We start from the raw sequence: 14,248 nt of genomic DNA on the forward strand, positions 1-14,248 counted from the left end.
TCAACTGTTTGTTTTATAGTCAATATATAATTTATTAAAACATTGGAAAAGTTAAATAATGAGGCTAAACTTAAAACCATAACACTACCAGGACTTGGGATGATATGGAGGAGCCTGAAAGGAATGCTGGGTATGAGAATTGTTCACAGATGTATTGTTCATGTTGGATGCTTGAACTGTATTTAGTGGATAAAAATCAGAATCAGGGGGCTGAGGATGTTACACATGATATAGCATATGCTTACAATGTGTGAGGCCCTGGGTTCGTTTCCAAACCCCCAAAATAACAGAACTGTGCTAACCTTAGGGAGTTTTTGCAACAAATTTTGGGGGAGGAATAAAGAGAAATTCATGGCAATCATCTTGGTCTTGGTAGGGAGGTTAAATTTATTCAGATGAGATTGTTTGTCAAAATATCAAATGGTAAATTTAACATGTGTATGTTTCATTGTTTATAAAATTTAACCTCAAAAGAAAAAAAATAAACAAATACTAAACTCTAATATTTTGCTCCCCTAAAGTTATTAAAGGTGATAGATATGCCTGCATTTAAATGGAAATCTACTTTTTGTTTTTGTTTTTGTTTTTTAAGATTTATTTATTATGTATACAGTGAGTGCTCAGCCTGCATGCCAGAAGAGGGTACCAGATCTCATTATAGATGGTTGTAAGCCACCAAGTGGTTGCTGGGAATTGAACTCAGGACCACTAGAAGAACAGCCAGTGCTCTTAACCTCTGAGTCATCTCTCCAGCCCTGGAAATCTACTTTTTGAAAGAAGGTGATTTAATAAATTAAAAAAAAAAAAAGGAGCAGAAACAGATTTGTAATCGGTTAAGTACTAAAATATCAGTGTTGGAATCTGGATTGTGGGCATGTGCAAGTTCACTATAAAATCCTTTAAACTTCTATGTGATTTGAAAATGTTCAATACATTTCATATGAGCAAATAAAGTAGCAAAATACTAAAGTAATAAAATCTTATGGCCCGAAGCTTTGGGGAAGGCTCTGGGAAGCACAGGAAACATCAACTTTGTCTAAATGACTCCACAGAGGAAGAAAATGACCCAGGAAATAAGAGGAAGAAAACCCAAGGGGAACAGGAATCCTGGGTCAGAGAGGACAGTCCCTCAGAGATGGGGCAGTGAAGGGGGAGAGACCAAAGGAAGCAACTGTAGTTCATAATCATGCTACAACCATAATGATTTAGAAATACATAAAAGGGGTTGGGGATTTAGCTCAGTGGTAGAGCGCTTGCCTAGCAAGCGCAAGGCCCTGGGTTCGGTCCTCAGCTCCAGGAAAAAAAAAAGAAATGCATAAAAATAGCAAAGTGAAAAGCACTAAAGTCACAGTTGGTGTGAAGAAAGTAGATGTACATGAACTAAAGCTCAATGCCCAACGAGTCCATTATTGTCCATAAGCAGAGTGGGTGCAGGGTCTCTTCAAGTCAATAAAATACAAAGGAAATCAAGCAGAATTGGAGCCTTCCTGACTATATACAGAATGAGCAGGTTTTGGGGGGGAAAAGGAACTCTCAGCTGCAGCCCCATGTTTATAATGATGATGTGAATGGAATCCTGGGAACGACAAACTGTTTAACTGCATTCCAAAAAGTCATCCCTTTATGCAAGAATATCTCAGCTGTGTCTTTTTTGAAAAACAAAAACTATATATACATGAAGTCATCAAAAATTAAATAAGGTCTCTGGGCGGGGTTTAGGAAGACCAAACAAATAGAAAGCAGGCTGCCAGCCTATTCAAAATCAAATGCATTCCTTATCTTGGTTAACTGGCAGTATCTAGTCAAGGGGTATTTGGACAGAAGGGAACCTATAAATATTACTTATATATCTTTTTATTTATGAATTTGAACATCTTGAGGGCTTTGGTATCCTGATATATGAAATGGAAGTACTTCTCAGTGCCTGGGACATTACAAGTCCTTAATAGTAGCTTCTGCTGATTTATGAGGACACATGAATAAATGTCATTTAACCACAGACACATGCCTGGAATATTTTACACACCAGAAAGGGACAAGAATTGGTAAGGTTTTCTGTATTTTAGGAAAGAGGTTATGAAGCATAAGATATAATACAAGGCCTTTTAAAACGTCCTATACTAAAACTGAAATAAATTGCTATAGTATAAGAAAGTTTGTAAAATTTAGGGTGATCTGTACTTTATAAGAAATTTTTAAATGATTAGAAGAATGAAAGGAGATGATGAGCGCCCAATCTTCCAAGTTGAGACAGTTATGGTGCATGTTAAGATGGGCTCCGGCCGGGCGGTGGTGGCACACACCTTTAATCCCAGCATCTCTGTGAGTTCGAGGCCAGCCTGGGCTACCAAGTGAGTTCCAGGAAAGGCGCAAAGCTACACAGAGAAACCCTGTCTCGAAAAACCAAAAAAAAAAAAAAAAAAAAAAAGAAAAAGAAAAAAGAAAAAAGAAAAAAAAAAGATGGGCTCCACTAATGGGAAGAAGTCACATTTGCTTTTTATAAGCATTTGCCATCAAAATTTTCAAATAATGCTAAAAATATGTGAGACAAATGTCCAAGAGCTTGTCTTAAATTAGGAAAAGCCAGGCTTGCAGCCCGGACTTACCCAGTCCTTTGGAGAGTGTTTAATCCACAATAATGGTCATATTCATTAAATTGGATTCCAACATCAGGAGTTGTTAAACATCTCAAGGTCGTCCCGAGGGTGGGGAAGGTTGAGAAGCAGAACCTTTGACAGTGGTCTTCTTTGGGGGGCCCTCAAGCCAGCAGCCCCACCGCTGCTTGGGAATGTGTTCAAGATGCAAATTCTTGACCTCCCATTCCAGACACACTGAATCCAAATCCCTGGACTCTAACACCAATGATCTGTGCTCTAAAAGTCATTCAAGTATTTCAGTGTGGGTCTGGTACAGAACTACATCCCTGGTGTTAAGGAGAGGTAGTTAAGGATCCATCGATCACAATCAGATTGGTAAGATATTTCACAGTTTAGGAATATTACTTCTAGAGTAAACATATATAATTAAAATACAATTAATTCTATTGTGTTTCTGTTTTCCTTGAAGATGTAGGCATAAATTTTGCCTTTTCATAGATAAAAACATGGTAGTTCTGAAGACGTCTCTGTTCTTGGGTACCATTTCTCAAGTCAGAAGTTACACAAGAGAACTCCTCACTAACATGCCCAAAACCTTGACAGGTACATGAAGACATGACTTGGTCTGGCAGGCTGACAAACGGGCAGGAAAAGAGGAAGTGGGGGAGGCAGGGAAGCTTATCTGTGGCCGGTAACATCATCTCTTCTGTCCTGATGGGGAGATGTTTGGAGTCAAACTCCCCTGGGTGCTGTCTTGGGCTCACTGGAGACTACTGTGGTGGTAATCTAATTGTACTGAATTATTATTTTGATTGTATGTTAATAAATAAAGTTGTCTGGGAGTCAGAGCTATTAGAGCCATAGCAAGAGTGTGGCGGTGGTGGCACACGCCTTTAATCCCATAGATATCTGTGTGTTCAGGGTCAGAGCTATTAGAGCCATAGCAAGAGTGTGGCGGTGGTGGCACACGCCTTTAATCCCATAAGATCTCTGTGTGTTCAGGGATACAGTCATTATTGGAGACATATGCCTTTAAGACCTAGGGGGCTGTACATTCAGACAGTGACGAGGCAGTCATGTGTTTGGGTTTACAACCAATGAGAAGGCAGAACAACATACTATAAAAAAACGAACCGACAGGAAGTAGGTCTCTTTTCGCGAAGCTGGGACAGCAGGAGGAAGGGTGAGATATTAGCTCTGAGCTCTGACTTCTCGGCTTTCTCTTTTACATTGTTTCTGTGTTTCTTATTTAATAAGACGGTTGGTTACATCTACAGACTACAGTACAGGACCTCTGATTAGCCCACAAAAAAAGGCCCTGCCTTACATTCTCAATAAAACTCACCTTGTCTCACTTAAAGCCTTGCAGGCCACTGCCTACAGAGTGGTCATGGCCTCCTTGGCATTGCTCTTTGCTTCCTATAGGGCCAACAAAGATGCTGCAAGGCTCCAGCTATGTCTTGCTTTAAGATCAACTACTAATCCCCAGGAAACCTTCGTGTGGTTATCCCTCCGTATTAATGTGGCTGAGTTTCAAGAGTCCCGGAACATAGCAAGATCCTTGCAGGCCCCAGTCCCTTTTGAACTATGGCAAAGCAGGTGAATATCAGCAGAGCACATTCTCCCCCCTAATGTGCTTCACACCATCTCTAGTGTGCTTCGCACCATCATCTCCAGATCACTTATGATACCTAATACCATTTGCAGGTCAGCAGTTGGGTTTTGGTAACTAAGAATGAGAAAAGTCTGCACGTAAACAGATTGGACAGTATCTTCCCCCCAAATGGGTATGCCCAGCCTTTCAGGGAGCTGGATTAGGGCAGAAGTAGCCCCCTGCAAAGATGAAGCAATCATGTAGGGATGTGTAGTTTGCAAGGCATTCTCTCAAAGTAGGCTACACTCCTGGGAAATCCTGTGGGCTACTGGAGGGCAGCTACATCCCTGAGAAGCCCCGCTCCAGTCAATGTCTACCTCTTACATGGTGGAAACTGGACTCACTGGGAGAGGAAAGGTAGGCCTCTCTTGAACCTCAAGGATCTCCCAAGTCTTAGGTCCCTACTCCCTCTATGAGAGGATGCTAGTGGACTTGTCTTCCTTTTGGTTTTATTGCCACAATAAAGTACTCTGACAAATGACATGTGGAAAGGGTTTATTTTAGCTCCCAATTCCAGGTCACTGCCCACAATTGTGGGGAAGTCAAGACAGGAAAACAACTGGTCACCTGAACAGACGATAGCTGAGAGAATGCATGTATGCATGCATGCTCGGTACTCAGGTAGCTTTCTCCACTCTTCTACAGTCTAGCCCCAACCAGGCAATGATGCCACCCACTCTCAGACCGGGTCTTCTCACATCAATTATCATAATCAAGACACTCCTCCACAGACATACCCACAGGCCAACGTGATCTGGACAATCCCTCACTGAGACTCTCCTCCCAGGGTGATTCAAGTTATCAGCTAAGCTAATCATCTCAAAGCACAGCATGTGTGGGTCTTGTGTGGTCACCATAGCTGCTTTGCTCTGAGACAGTGGTGACTATGCTCATCCCATAGGAATAGGTTTGTTGGAGAGAGGGAGGGAGGGAGAGATGGAGGGACAGAGGGATGGGCAGAGGGACAGAGGGATGGAGGGAAGAAAGAAAGGGGGAGGGAGAGAAGGGAAATGAAGGAAGGGAAAGGAATTTTTATACTTCTTACTGATCTTTCTCCTCTTCTTCCTGCAGGGAACAAAATAGAACAGTCATTTTGCAATCAAGAGGACAAAAGTTCTTTGTCATCCATGCAGGGATAAGATGAAGCCCGAGTCCAAATACCATTGTGGATCCATTGCATCACTTTCAAACTGCCTCCCGCCAGACTCCCCTTTGCATGAGAAAAAAAGAAAGAAAAAGAAAGCTTTCCTCAGGTCATCACAATCAGGTTTCTGTTTTATCTGGCAGATGTAATTAGAACAGATGAAGCCAAAATACAACTGGGTAAGTGCACACAAGCTCGCCTGGAAACAAACCCACTAGAGGAAAATAACAGCAATGTTCTCTTGAGGGTGCACTCATGGGAATTAGGGCTGTTGTTATGGATTATGGTTTCCCGTACTCATGAGTAAATGGATTTAAAAAAAAAAAAAATGAAGCCAGACAAGGCAGTTAGACACTGCTAAGGTGTCCCTAAAAATATGGTCATGGGGCCAGGCATGCATTTGTCTGACAGCAGGAGTCCCACTTGGTGGGGTGGAGCTGGTGGCTACAAGTGCAATAGGGAGACAGATTTTCAAGGCGGAATTGAGAAGACCAAAGCACATATTAGAACCACCAGACAGACACCCAGCAGACTAACAGCTACGCTTCAGGCTCAGTCAACGGGGCAAAATGATCAGATGATGGCAAGAGATGGTGGGCCGCCATGAGCTATGACCGGGAACCTCCATATTCCAGCAACAACTTCCAACACAGAGACAAAAGTGAGATCAGCAGGAGTGACTGAACTTGAAGGACAACGCTGTCAAGGGCACTGACCTGGTGTTTGGAGAACCAGACACCCGGGAAATATGGCAGGTACTTATGATACTTCATCCACACAGAAGAGCCCACCATCGATTATGAAAGTGAAAGCAACAGGCTCCCACTTTCTAGCCTTCCCCCCCCCCCCCCCCCCCCGGGCTTGCAGCTTGGAAATGAACATATAACCTTACCATTGCCTATGCAGACTAAGGAGCAGTCTGAACGTGGCACTGTTTGCTTGGTGGAGAAATGTGAACAGCTGGTACCTGGATTGGATTGGTCAGAATGTTGTTGTTGTTGTAATAATAATAATAATAATACAAATGCCTGAGAGAAACAGTTTACAGGGAGGAAAGATTTGGGCTCAGTTCAGAGCCGATGGTTTGGGCCTGGCGTAAGGCAGACCACCACAGGGCTGGAGAGTGTGACAGAGGTCACGTCACCTCACGATAGCAAAGAAGCTGAAAGGACACAAAGAGGTAAAGGACAAAATCCATCTCTCCAAGGCATGCCTTCAATAACCTGCTTCTTCCAACGAGGCCTCACCTCCTGAGCTTTCCACCACCACCCAAAATGACACCCCCCATTGGGGACCAACGGACACAGACAGAGTCTGTGGGGGACATTTTAGATTCAAACCATAACAGAGTCTCAGATCATGCTGCGTGCACTGGTGATCTTAACGGGAAACTGTTAAAATGCAGAAGAGGAGAAAATGGACAAATGGGGGTGGGGGTGGGCCTTGGGTCTTAATACTATGGTGGAACCACCGCACCAAATCTGAAACTGCCTGCCTGCCTGCCTGCCTGCCTCACACAACTCTAAATAAAATAATGAATGTCTTTAGGCCCATGTCACTTCTGGTTGCGTTTTCTATTACTCACAGCACCTAAAAGTATCTTGGCTGATACAGAGGCCATGGGAGAGAGCCCAGTGGGTCCTGCCCTGCTTAGGAGGGAGGAGAGATTGACTCTCACCTTTTCCTTCTCAGGTTCACACACTTAGAAGCCTAGAAAGAGCCATCCATGCTCAGAAATTGAAGGCTTTCTTTTTTTTTAATGATACACCGTCATAGACCGATCTATCACTTCCCAAATCCCTTCTCTGCACCTGTCAAGAACACCGGTGATGCAAAAATGAAAACAGTACCTCGGGCATGGTCACCAAGGGAGTGGTCACGCAGCTGCAGTGGTCACAGGATCCTGAAACAGTTTCCATGTGACCAAGAGGGAGAGGGAATGTCAGTGGTATCTCTGCAGCAAACACGCGTAGCAGAGAGCTTAATGGGAAAATTAGCATGCACTTTGTTAAGTTTCAAACCCAAGATGAACAGATGAGGTGCCTATTTAACGTATCAAAGCAGATGTAGCCACTAAGTTTCTCCCAGCATCCCCTAGTCCCTATCTGTTACAGGGTGTGCTGTGGCTGGCATAGCAACCAGAAGTGACATGGAGGAATGAACTCTCCAGCACACAGGCTGGGCTGCCCTTCCCCCAGAAGCTCTTCGTTATATAATCCAGATATTTTGGCTACCCACCCCTTTTGAACCTTTGGCCTCCTGGCTGCTGAACCTGGTCCCCGTCTCCCTGCATGGCCCAGCTCAGCCTGGACTCTCCCAGATCTCTCTGTCCATGTCCCCCCTTTTATCTACAAGAAATTTTCGGTGCAGGGCGAACGGCAGAGAAGGTGAAGATGGCAGCGGCCAGGGCTGCGGCCCTAGGAGTCCGGTGGCTGCAAAGGGCAGCCCGCGGCGTGGTGCCACTGGAGGCACGGAGAGCTTTTCATATGACCAAGGATATGCTGCCGGGACAGTACCCTAGGACTCCAGAAGAACGGGCCGCGGCCGCCAAGAAGTATAATATGCGCGTGGAAGACTACGAGCCGTACCCAAATGAAGGCATGGGGTACGGTGACTACCAGAAGCTCCCTGACCGCTCACAGCTGGAGAGGGATCCGTGGTATGAATGGGATCACTCAGAACTGAGGTTGAACTGGGGCGAAGCGATGCACTGGAACCTAGACATGTCTATCAGGAATCGTGTGGACACATCCCCTACACCTGTTTCTTGGGATGTCATACGTGAACATCTCTTCGGCTTCGTGCCTTTCATGGTTTTCATGTTCTGGGTTGGGGAGACTTTCCCCTCCTACCAGCCTGTGGGGCCAAAGCGGTACCCTTACAACAACCTATACCTGGAGCAAGGCGGTGATCCTACCAAAGAATCTGAGCCGGTGGTTCACTGTGAGATCTGAGGAGGCTTCGTGGGCTTTTGTGCTCTCTAACTAGGACTCCCTCATTCCTCGAGGTTTAACCTTAATGGAATCCTGATAAAGCTCAGTACTGCACAAAAAAAGAAAAAAAGAAAAAAGAAAGAAAGAAAAAAAAAGAAAGAAATTTTCTCCTCCACCGTATCCAGCAGTCATGTCCTTTCCTTTCCTTATTATTTTTTTATTCACATTTGAAAATGAATATTCTATAAGTAGATTAACTGTTTAAAGGAAGATGGAGTGAAAAGGGATATTTTTTTAGAATTTATCCATTTAGTGGCACATTATATATGTTAGTTCATTTCTTTTTATTCTGACAAAAATCCTGTATTAATGAGCTTTTCATTAAACAAAATACTGAGGTAATCCATTTTAAAGTCAAGGATTAGTTTTGGTTCACAGTTTCCAAGGCTTTGGTCCATGGTCACTCCGTGTTGCTTTGAGCCTGTGCACAGCACATTACCATATGGAGGATGCACGTGGTAGAGGAAATATGCCCACCTCACAGTGCCAGGAAACAAGGAGAGAGATGGGGAGGGATGTTACATCCCTGTAATATCTGCCTCAAGAGACTGGCCCTAGTGATCTCATTTTCTCCAGCGAGGTCCCACTTCTAAAAGGTTCATCTCCCAACAGTGCTAAAGTACGGTGACCAAGCCTTTAACTAATGTGGGCTTTGAAGGACATTCAAGACCTGAAGCACAGCAAATCCTACACATGTATACATTCTTTGCAGCAAGTTAGGGGAAGGCAGATTATGAGGAAGCTGGTGGAATATAAGGACTAATTAGTAAGGAGTGTTTTGTAGGCTCCTCTGGGCTGAACTGTCTCTGGACGGACATGGGTTGAACATTGTCTCCGGTAATTTCTATCCTACCTACTAAGAAAGGGAAAATGGATCCCTGTGTAATTTTATGTGCTTCTTTTAGGTAAATGGAAGTGTGGGACAAAGAGATTTTCTTGTATTTTCTTTGTCTCAGTTGCCTTCAGATCAAAATAATCCTCATACCAAATGGTGTATTTGGGGGTTACTCCTCCATATCACTCAATCCCTGAAATTCTTTCCAGCAAGGCTCTACTGTTCATCTCTCTGCTCTGCCACAGGAAAATCACAGAAGGAATTTCCTAACATGTGTCTCTTCTCTGCATAAACCTCAAGTCACTTTGTGAAGAAAAGACCATCTACCGGAAAGGGTTAAAGGAAGGACAGGGGTGGGGACTGAGGTCCAGAGAACAGCCGAAAGTGAGAGCCAGCTGAGCTCCAAGTTTGGTGGACACTCTGCACTCACAGACACCTGAAGTTACTCACTGTCTGTGACACTTGGTATTAATCATCAACTCACCACTGGGTGTGTCTCTGAGGATATTTCCAGAAAGGTTTAACTCAGGATGGAAGACTCATCTGGAATGTGGATGGTACCATGTCATTGGCTGGGGTTCCCAGACTGAATAAGAAAGAGAAAGTGAGTTGAGTACTGACATTCAGTGGTCTCTGATCCTAACACTGAATGCAGTGTGACAGCCTGCCTCATAATCTTGCTTTAGTGCCTGCCATACCATGATGGACTACACACTCACACTGGGGGCAGTGTAAATTGTTTCTTTTTTTAAGTTAATTTTATCTGGTATATTTCTGTTGTTGTTGTTGTTGTTGTTGTTGTTGTTGTTGTTGTTGTTGTTGGAACAATGAGAAAAGTAACTAACATACCATTTGCAATGGACCATTCACCATTCTCCCTCGTGCACTGTCCTTTACATATGAGCCTCCTTCTCCAAGGCCACTTAGTCATTGACATTCCTAGGAAATGCAGACAGAGTAAACGACTCCTTCCCCAGCCACTTGCTGCGAGCCACTTAGGTTCCTGGTGGCTTCGTGGAGAGAAGAAGAAATCAGAACAAAGCTCCCTGGAGCTCGTCGTTTTCAAATTTTCATTACATAAGAAAGATACATTTTTTGGTTTAAAAAAAGCAAAGATCTGAGTATTCAAAACAAATAAAAATTATTGCACTGTTACCCTTAGAGGTACAATGTGTCAATGTTTTGTCAAAGCTTTGTGTCAGATGTTTTCTGTAAGTACATAAAAACTCAAAGTTTAGATATAGGTATGGTTATAAATGTAATGTGCCTTATGATCTTGTTGCCCCTCCCCTGTACTCCCAGACACTAAAAGACTGAGTCAGAACATGCATGTGGACCCAAACCCCTGTGCATCTGTGTAAGTGACCAAACACTTGACCTCAATGAACCTTGGAGCAATCAAAGCCCTGAGCCTGTGCTGTTAGACACATAGAGATTTTAAAGACAAGGATATGGCTCTCATCTTCAAGAAAATGACAACTGAGTGGAGGAGACCACATTTACAGATAATAGATTGGATGTAGCAGCATTCTGTAAATCCTATAACTTAAGCAAAGCCATCGAAACAAGATGGAAATGTTCACAGTAATTCATGGAGGAGCTGGCTTTAAAGCCAACAAAGATGGAGAAGTGGCCATCTATCCATGAAGGAGCAAAAGCCTGTGGAAAGGTGGAGAGATGCGACCAAGTGTATTCAGGAACTGCTGAGTCTTGTTTGGCTAAGAGCAAAATGTCCACAATGGACTGAAGTTCATCTCCCTTAAAATTCTTATATTGAAACGCTGGAAGCAGAGCTTTCAGGGGGTAATTAATGAAGATAGTGTTCTCAAGAATTAATGTCGTTATAAGAAGAAATGAGAGATTCAGTTTACTCCTTTTCTGCCATGTGACCACTCAGCAAGAGAATGGCTATCTATAAGCAAAAATAGGAACACCCACAAGAACCTGACTGTTGGCACCCTGATTTGACTTCCGTTTATGTATCATGCAACATAATGGCAGATGTGTATACTGTGTCTGCATACACACATACACACATATATATGAATACACACACACACACACACACACACACACACACACACACGTATATAAGGCATATGCCAGAATCATGAACTCATGAATAACTAGGCTCTAATGTCAGTGAAGGAAAGAACTTGCCAGGGAGAGTGAGGGCAAGCAGATGAAGAGCAAAAGCTTCCTTCTTCCATGTCCTTTATATAGGCTGCCACCAGAAGGTGTGGCCCAGATTTAAGGTGAATTTTCCTGCCTCAAAAAATCTGAATTTAGGGTGAGTCTGTCCTACTTCAAAGGATTTAATTAAGAAAAATCCCTCATGGTATAGCCAGCCACTTGGGTTTCAGTTAACTCCAGATGTAGTCAAGTGGACAGCCAACAAGAGCCATCACACCTGTGCTTCTTCGATTGTTATTGTTACATACATATGTATATATGTGTATGCACAAATATACAACTACAACCTGCTGAGTCCATTTTTGCTGTTTGTATGTATATGGTTTCAGGGCTGATCACCTGTATTGAGTAACCAATAAGGAGGCTCATCCCCAGGAGAGGCTAATTCTCTCTCTCCCAACAGTCATTTCTTTGTTATGTGGTGAGATGCTGTGAAATTTTTTCCCTCCCATGTTATCATATCTATGGATATTGCCATTGTTTTTTTTTTCCAGTCTTGTTTATGCAGCCATTTCTATGAAAGACTGTTTCACAGCAGACACGCTGGCACTCTGGCTCCTACAATCCTTCTGCCCCCACTTCCTCGGTGTTTCCTTAAGTCACAGATGCAGGGGCTGTCCTGTAGGTGTGACCACTGGGGCCAGGCCCCGCCACCTGTTGATCTCGGCGTTGTGTCGATTGTGGTTTTCTATGATGCCCTCCATTCGCTGTAGGAGAGCTTCTTGGATGAGAAGTGATGGCTACACGTATCTGTGGGTTCAAGGGTAAGACTAAGAACATAGTAAGGAATTGTGCTGGTCTAGCAAAGAAAAGGGAAAGGATTTTTTTCTAAGATGAATGATGCCACAACCCCCAGGAAATTGGCTAGGTTTCCAGTATCAGGCATGATTTCTCCCCTGTTGAGCAGGCTTTAAATATACTTAGACAGGTGCTGGTTACTACCGACAGAGTGCCAGTCATGGCACCTCTACTGATATCTTGTTACGCTGATCATTGTTGTGGTTCATGCATATCACAGCTAAGCAGGACTATTAACTGCTTCCCTCCCTGAGCAGCTTTCATAGTATTTTCTGGTATCATGGACCCTAGACAGTAGGAAAGAGGCTTTCAGGTCAGATCCAGGTCAACTAACTTGAGTCCTTTGTCCTAAGGGTTCAATGTCTTCAGTCATAGCGGTCCATTCTACTGAAAAGCAACCAACGGCTACATCAATAGACTATATTCAGATCCTACACATTCTTCTCCTGGCTCTAGCCCAGTAAATGGATGGGACTAGAAAAGGTCATATTGAAATGAGGTAACACAGAAAGACAAATGTTGTATGTTCTCTCTCATTGGAAGCTTCTATCTCTGAATCTTGAGGTATAAATGCATACCCTGGAGTAACTGTAGAGACCAGAAAAGTAAAAAGGTGCCCTTGCCAGGGTGCAGGGAACACCAGAAATAGGACTAGCAGGGTTCACGTGATCTGACAGAGAGAATGGAAAAGTGCAAGGTTCTCATTAGGGAGGAGGAGAGAGATAAATACAAAAGAAGGAGGGAAGAGGGTAAAATAACAGTAAGGATGTTTGAAAAAGTCATAAGGAATTATACTATTAACTATTTACCTCAAATACCTATAAAACAGATATGTCGGTATATGAATATAACCAGAGAGAGGGAAAATGAAATTGTCCCAGCTGAGCTGACACTGCTCCCTCCAAGAGCCAAAGACTCTCTAACAAAAACCCTAAAATCAGGTATGAAAAGCCTTCTTTTGAGTTATTGGTGAGGACTCTCCAAAAGATGCCCCCAACGTTACAGTCTATGGCTAATGTCCCTGGTTGTCCTTCCCCCACCACTTATATGGGTGGGAGATAAGTCTCTATTGCTGAAGACACTATGAACTTCCGACTCAGAGCAAAGAGGCCCCCTAAGCTGGAGTTAATTTGAGTTTCCACCCTGAGGACTAGCTTTCATGGTACCAGAATGCAGGGAGCAAGCATCCAGGAGGGGAAGCAACCAACAGCACTCTCCAGTTGTGATGCTTATGGACCACCACAATGGCCAGCATGTCAAAATTATCCTAAGGATGCAGTGGTGGTATGCACACCATGACAGTAACCAACAGCTCTCTGATAGACCTTCTCAACTAGAGGGTAATCATGCAAGGGACCAGAAACCTAGCCAACTACCCAGGGCTAGTGAAATCATAGATTTGGGAGGAGAACCAACAGCCACCACTTTACTAAATCACCATGATTTCTAACTACATCCTAAATATTTGTCCTTATAGTCACAGCTACATGTAGACCTCACCACTCATCAAAAAAACTTCTCTTTGTAACATACAGAGACTAAGACCAATAAAGATGCTGAGTTAAGGATCACACGCCCAAGGATACATCTACAATACAGCTCCTGCCCCTAAGGCTCAGGGAACATTCCGGAAGAGGGACATCAAGATTTTGAGAGCCAGAGGACCAGGGGGTTAGTTTGCTGTGAGATTGTGTCTCCCAGTAATATCAGAAACTACACCAATAAAGTCTCATCTACATGACCACCCAAACATTAGCTGAACAAGGACAACACAGTAGAGCTATTCATGTGAACAGCAAAAAGCCTACCAGGACTCAACCCTACACAAAAAAAAACTCCAGGCAACTAAGGAATCTCAGTGAGAGTGGAAGAAATAGTCTTTCCTAGGGAAGAGCACACCAGTTGGTTATCCAATACCAAACGGTCCACCCTGAAAACATAAGCATGAGTAGTCGTAGACAGCCTGAGAAGTGGTTATGTATGTAGGAACAGATATGTATATACAAGTATGTATGTAACACGATTAATGAAAAA

At 43.5% G+C, this 14,248-nt stretch overlaps 1 pseudogene; it reads left to right on the forward strand.

Moving 5' to 3' along the window:
* Positions 1-7,788: 7,788 nt before the first annotated feature.
* On the forward strand, positions 7,789-8,452 carry LOC102916553 (NADH dehydrogenase [ubiquinone] 1 beta subcomplex subunit 8, mitochondrial pseudogene; annotated as a pseudogene).
* The last annotated feature ends 5,796 nt before the right edge of the window (positions 8,453-14,248 follow it).

This window comes from Peromyscus maniculatus, chromosome 19 (genome assembly GCF_049852395.1).
Source record: "Peromyscus maniculatus bairdii isolate BWxNUB_F1_BW_parent chromosome 19, HU_Pman_BW_mat_3.1, whole genome shotgun sequence".
Taxonomy (NCBI): Eukaryota; Metazoa; Chordata; class Mammalia; order Rodentia; family Cricetidae; genus Peromyscus; species Peromyscus maniculatus.